The sequence below is a fragment of the Haematobia irritans genome, chromosome 4, assembly GCF_050003625.1.
Source record: "Haematobia irritans isolate KBUSLIRL chromosome 4, ASM5000362v1, whole genome shotgun sequence".
Taxonomy (NCBI): domain Eukaryota; kingdom Metazoa; phylum Arthropoda; class Insecta; order Diptera; family Muscidae; genus Haematobia; species Haematobia irritans.
This window is the reverse complement of record NC_134400.1, coordinates 180,338,455-180,344,325: the sequence shown is the minus strand read 5'-3', so window position 1 is coordinate 180,344,325 and position 5,871 is coordinate 180,338,455. Positions and strand designations below refer to the sequence as shown.

Here is a 5,871-nt window from a genome sequence, read left to right as displayed (position 1 = left end):
CAGCAATTTAAATTTATTAAATTTGTCAATCGACGAAACACTTCTGATATTGATACTAATAATATTAAAATAATTGGAACTTAAGCCGCTGGTATACTCAATGAAATTTGAAAACTTTTTGAAATATTGATTTTTAATCATAATTACTTTTAATTTTTTTTTTTTTTTAACTAAAATATAAACAAATTACAACATATTATTTGATCTTGCTGGAGACTGAAACTCTGTATCTTCATCGTCGTCATCACCTGGTTCTTCATAGGGTTCTCTGTTGTGCACCATTGATCTTCTACCCCAGTGTTTATTTGTTGTTGCATCCAATAACATTTTGTCATTTTGTCATCTTCCTCACATCTGACAATCAGCTGTCTTGAGATTTCGCTCTTCTTGCAAATAACTCTGCCATCTCTCACATATATGTATTTAAAACCAGGGATCCGGAGCGGTCCATTTTTTTCGCTCCGCTCCGCTCCCGCTCCGGAGAAAAAAAAACCGCTCCGCTCCTCGCTCCGCTCCGAGAAAAAAAAAATCGCTCCGCTCCGCTCCACGCTCCGCTCCGCTCCTCTTCGAGAAAATTATAGTACAAGCATTGTATTATTTGTTCAATTGAGTTTTATTTTATTTAGAACCAGTAAGGAAAGTCTAAAGTCGGGCGGGGCCGACTATATTATACCCTGCACCACTTTGTAGATCTAAATTTTCGATACCATATCACATCCGTCAAATGTGTTGTGGGCTATATATAAAGGTTTGTCCCAAATACATACATTTAAATCACTCGATCTGGACAGAATTAGATAGACTTCTACAAATCTATAGACTCTAAATTTAAGTCGGCTAATGCACTAGGGTTGAACACAATGTTAGTAAAAAAATATGGGAAACATTTAAATCTGAAGGAATTTTAAGGAAACTTTGCAAAAGTTTATTTATGATTTATCGCTCGATATATATGTATTAGAAGTTTAGGAAAATTAGAGTCGTTTTTACAACTTTGCGACTAAGCAGTGGCGATTTTACAAGGAAATTGTTGGTATTTTGACCATTTTTGTCGAAATCAGAAAAACATATATATGGGAGCTATATCTAAATCTGAACCGATTTCAACCAAATTTGGCACGCATAGCAACAATGCTAATTCTACTCTCTGTGCAAAATTTCAACTAAATCGGAGTTAAAAATTGGCCTCTGTGGTCATATGAGTGTAAATCGGGCGAAAGCTATATATGGGAGATATATCTAAATCTGAACCGATTTCAACCAAATTTGGCACGCATAGCTACAATGCTAATTCTACTCCCTGTGCAAAATTTCAACTAAATCGGAGCAAAAAATTGGCCTCTGTGGTCATATGAGTGTAAATCGGGCGAAAGCTATATATGGGAGATATATCCAAATCTGAAGCGATTTCAACAAAATTTGGCACGCATAGTTTCAATGCTAATTCTACTCCCTGTGCAAAATTTCAACTAAATCGGAGTTAAAAATTGGCCTCTGTGGTCATATGAGTGTAAATCGGGCGAAAACTATATATGGGAGATATATCCAAATCTGAACCGATTTCAACCAAATTTGGCACGCATAGTTACAATGCTAATTCTACTCCCTGTGCAAAATTTCAACCAAATCGGAGTTAAAAATTGGCCTCTTTGGGCAAATGAGTGTAAATCGGACGAAAGCTATATATGAGAGCTATATCTAAATCTGAACCGATTTGGCTGGTATTTTACAAGTTTTTCGAGACCCATAAAATATTCGAATGTACGGAATTTGAGGAAGATCGGTTGATATACACGCCAATTATGACCAAATCGGCGAAAAATATATATGGCAGCTATATCTAAATCTGAACCGATTTTTTCCAAAATCAATAGGGATCGTCTTTGAGCCGAAACAGGACCCTATACCAAATTTTAGGACAATCGGACTAAAACTGCGAGCTGTACTTTGCACACAAAAATACATCAACAGACAGACAGACAGACAGACAGACAGACGGACAGACAGACGGACAGACAGACGGACAGACAGACAGACGGACATCGCTAAATCGACTCAGAATTTAATTCTAAGCCGATCCGTATACTAAAAGGTTGGTCTATGATTACTCCTTCTTGGCGTTACATACAAATGCACAAACTTATTATACCCTGTACCACAGTAGTGGTGAAGGGTATAAAAATCGGGCGGTACATACATGGGAGCTATAGCTAAATCTGAACCGATTTCTTTGATTTTTTGCACATATAGTTAGTGCTATAGAAGATTACATTTCGCCAACTTTGAGTAAGATCGGTTGATAAATAAGGGTTTTATGACCTAATTTGGCAAAATCGGGCGATACATATATATGGGACCTATATCTAAATCTGAACCGATTTCGATGAAATTTTCAGACTTAAAGGGTGATACAGAAGATTATTTTGTGCTAAATTTGACGACGATCGGTTAGTAAAAAAAGTGCAACGTGACCCCATTTGTCGAAATCGGGCAATACATATATATGGGAGCTATATCTAAATTCTTCCAAATTCAATAACGTTCGTCCTTGTGCCCAAAAAAACTCCCTGTGCCAAATTTCATCAAAATCGCTTAATAATTGCGACCGAAATCCTGTGAACAACAAATACATGGACAGACGGACGCCAAGCGCTAGATCGACTCAGGAGGTGATTCTGAGTCGATCGGTATATATTTTATGGGGTCTAAAATCAATATTTCTTGTAGGCACATTTTTTGGCAGATCAAACTTATTATACCCTAACCACTATGTGGTTTAGGGTATACACAGAAAAAAAGGTGTCTTGTTAATTTTAGGACCAGCTTAACTTCCACATAGTTCAAAAAATTTACTGTAATATAGTTCATTTTTCGTAACCACTGCGAAAATTAACTTAGCTAAAGGAAAACTTATAAAACTTCAGTAAATGTTTTTTAGTTCACTAACTACGAAATGGGACGGATTTTTCCTTAAATAAATTTCCAATACAATAGTTAATGCATCGTTGATTGTATTATAAAAAGACATAGGCAATATAAAAATCTTACTACGAAATGTGGACAATTTACTAAGAAAAATTTTTGTATGGAAAAAAATTTTTGTAGTAAAAATTAACTTAACCACAGTACCGATTCGTATGGCGGCTTCCTACAGCTTATTTCGGTTTTTACTATAAGTTGGAGTATATTTCCTCACATTGAAAATTTTAGATAAAGTAGAATAAAAAGTAGTTAATTTAATCCTTGACGGGTGTATATAATTTTTTATGGATTCCTCGTAAATTTTGAATATATTTTACCTTATCCTATAGATAGAATACCAACTAATCAATAAACGTGATACTGGAAATTGAAGTGAGAAGAAATTATGAAATTATTGCATCATCTTTTTTTTGTTTGTGTTTGTTATTGCGATGATGTTATGGAATGTGTGTTGTTGGTATCTTTTGCGGTGATAGTTGTTTTGTTGCAATAGCGAGATCAGAAAGGGATCATGTGTGTGTGTGTGGAGTTGTTTTTCTTTACATATGTGTCCTTTATGACTATTTGTGTCTTTAAGTTTTATTGGTGCATTCAGTTCTGTTGATGCATTTATGAAGCGCACACGTGGTGGGCTTGCGTGCGGTATTTGTGTTTATTAATAAAAATACATTTATTTCGTAACATTTTAGAAACTGATAAGTGAATGGTGTGATGTAAGAGAAAACAAAAACACTTTATATTGATAAAAAAATAAATCACATATTAAGAAACTGTATATTTCTATTAATAATTTAAAATCAGTGCGGTTTTAAATTGGTTTACATAAAAATATTCATAATGAGTGGTAATAAAATTATCTATATTGACTCTACATCTGGATCACAATACAATTTTTTGAGTCTATATTTTTATGTTATAGCGAGTCCTTAAGGTGTGTACTAAGTTCGAGTTTAGGTGCTAAAATCAGAAATAAATCAGTAAGAAAAGTATAAAATTATACCCCTTCGATGCAAATTTAAATATAACTTGATGGAGAATAGCTCGAAACAAGTTTTTTATTAAGTTTATATTATTTAAATGGATTACACGATTAAGAACAGAAAATCGTTTTTAAGCTTATGTAGAACGCTGTTTTTTTAATTTAATATGATGAATCGTTTTCAAGTTATTCCAATATATATAGCGGAAGTACCTTAATTTTGAACATAACCGTATATCTCAAAAAGTCGAGATCTTAAAAAAATAAGTGTAAATTTGGATTCAGCGACCTCAAATTACTAAAAATTTGATATAAATTTTAAATGAACACAAAAACGGTTCAATTTTGTTCCCATGTATTTCTAAAGAAAACTAATCATGAAAAATTGGGATTTTAGCCACTAAACTCGAACTTAATATCCACCATAAATACTAAATGCTATATTGACAAGTGGAAATTATATCTAATTTTATAATATTTTTATTTCATTTATATTCTGAGAAGGATTTCAAAAATGTCCCATTTGTGCATGGATATGATTCCACTAATGTAGTAATTGGATGATTTTTTTCAATGTGGTAAGTTTTTCGTCCATTTGTAATAAAGCCAAAATTTCTATTTATTAAAAATAATTTTCATTTGCAGGATGACAGCAAATCTAATGGTATTTTTTGGAATCTTCTTACTGTTTAATGCTAACTAAGCTGATATCCCTATTTGCTCTAAGAAAATTCTCTTGTAAGTTAAAGATCAAAATACCATAGAATTTGATAATATTTTTATATTTTATATACCTTTTTAACTTCAGAGGCTTATGACGCAAATCCACACAACAAAAACTAGCGATATCGGTGAAATTGGACAAAAATGAAATGAAAATAGCAACTTATGGCATATATCTTTCATATGGATAAAAAATGGAAATTGATATTAATTAGTTTCATTCTACTAACATAGAATATTACTCTTTTGAAGAAGCAATTACTAACTACCGAAAAGTAACAGCATACAGCGTACGAATAAAAACATTTCTTTTATTGTATATCATAAGCCATAGTTTTATGTAATATAATAATAATTTTTTGAAATAAAATACTGGTAGTTATGAAAAATTGTCTTATATTGTATGAAAAATTTCTTAGATGTATACAGGCTTGTTGTACCTTTAATTCCTCAATTTATTTACTTTTTTGAAAATTATACTGATAAACAGTTTATTTGAAACCAATTTCTAAATATAGGATTCCCAAAAACTTGTTCATTTTTCCGGATAGCAGGAATATTTTGAATGAGTGTAAGTACATTCTTCCCACAGCGTAGTAAGAATGAACTAAAATACGATGCAATACATAAACTTATTTATAAGAAAATCATGAACTTATCTAGATGAAAAAAATCTTTGGCGCCAAATCATGGTCATTCTTACTATGGGTTAGTTCATTTTTCGTAAACAATAGTAAACTTTTTTTTCGGTGTAATGACTTTAAAACAATGTGTTGAAACATTTATTAATTTTGAAGATTTTTTCAGAAATATTAAATCCATTTTGACTTCATTAAAACGAAATTTGCATTCATGTTAGGATACACGAATCATTTAGCTATAAGGATAAATAGACTTCATTGAAAAGTTTAGAGACTTTTAGACAAGGAAAAACTTTTTTTCAGAGAAATACGTCTTCTATTCTAAGCAAAATTCGTATTTGAAGCATGTGAAGTATTTGGCCTCCCGACAATATTCTTTGCGGTGCACCATCTACTATTTAATATGTGATAGAAACCAAATTTATGAAAATGGACCAAAATGGACCAAATTCTGTTTGGTCTGACCATCGGACCAAATTCAAAAATTAGAAATCTTTTGGACCAATTTTGGTCCGATCGGACCAAAACGGCAACGCTGATTGGAAT

The 5,871-nt window shown here is 32.2% G+C and overlaps 1 long non-coding RNA gene across 3 annotated transcripts; it reads left to right on the top strand.

Annotated features, from left to right (window-relative positions):
* The first annotated feature begins 3,595 nt into the window (after positions 1 to 3,595).
* LOC142235025 (uncharacterized) lies at positions 3,596 to 5,073 on the top strand. Of its 3 annotated transcripts, none has more exons than XR_012721772.1 (4): positions 3,596 to 3,695; positions 4,466 to 4,539; positions 4,607 to 4,699; positions 4,770 to 5,073. It is a non-coding gene; the product is annotated as an uncharacterized LOC142235025 (long non-coding RNA). The 3 variants fall into 3 exon arrangements; XR_012721770.1 differs by lacking the exon at positions 3,596 to 3,695 and adding an exon at positions 3,731 to 3,826; XR_012721771.1 differs by lacking the exon at positions 3,596 to 3,695 and adding an exon at positions 3,742 to 3,826 and having other exon boundaries at positions 4,463 to 4,539.
* Positions 5,074 to 5,871: the final 798 nt, after the last annotated feature.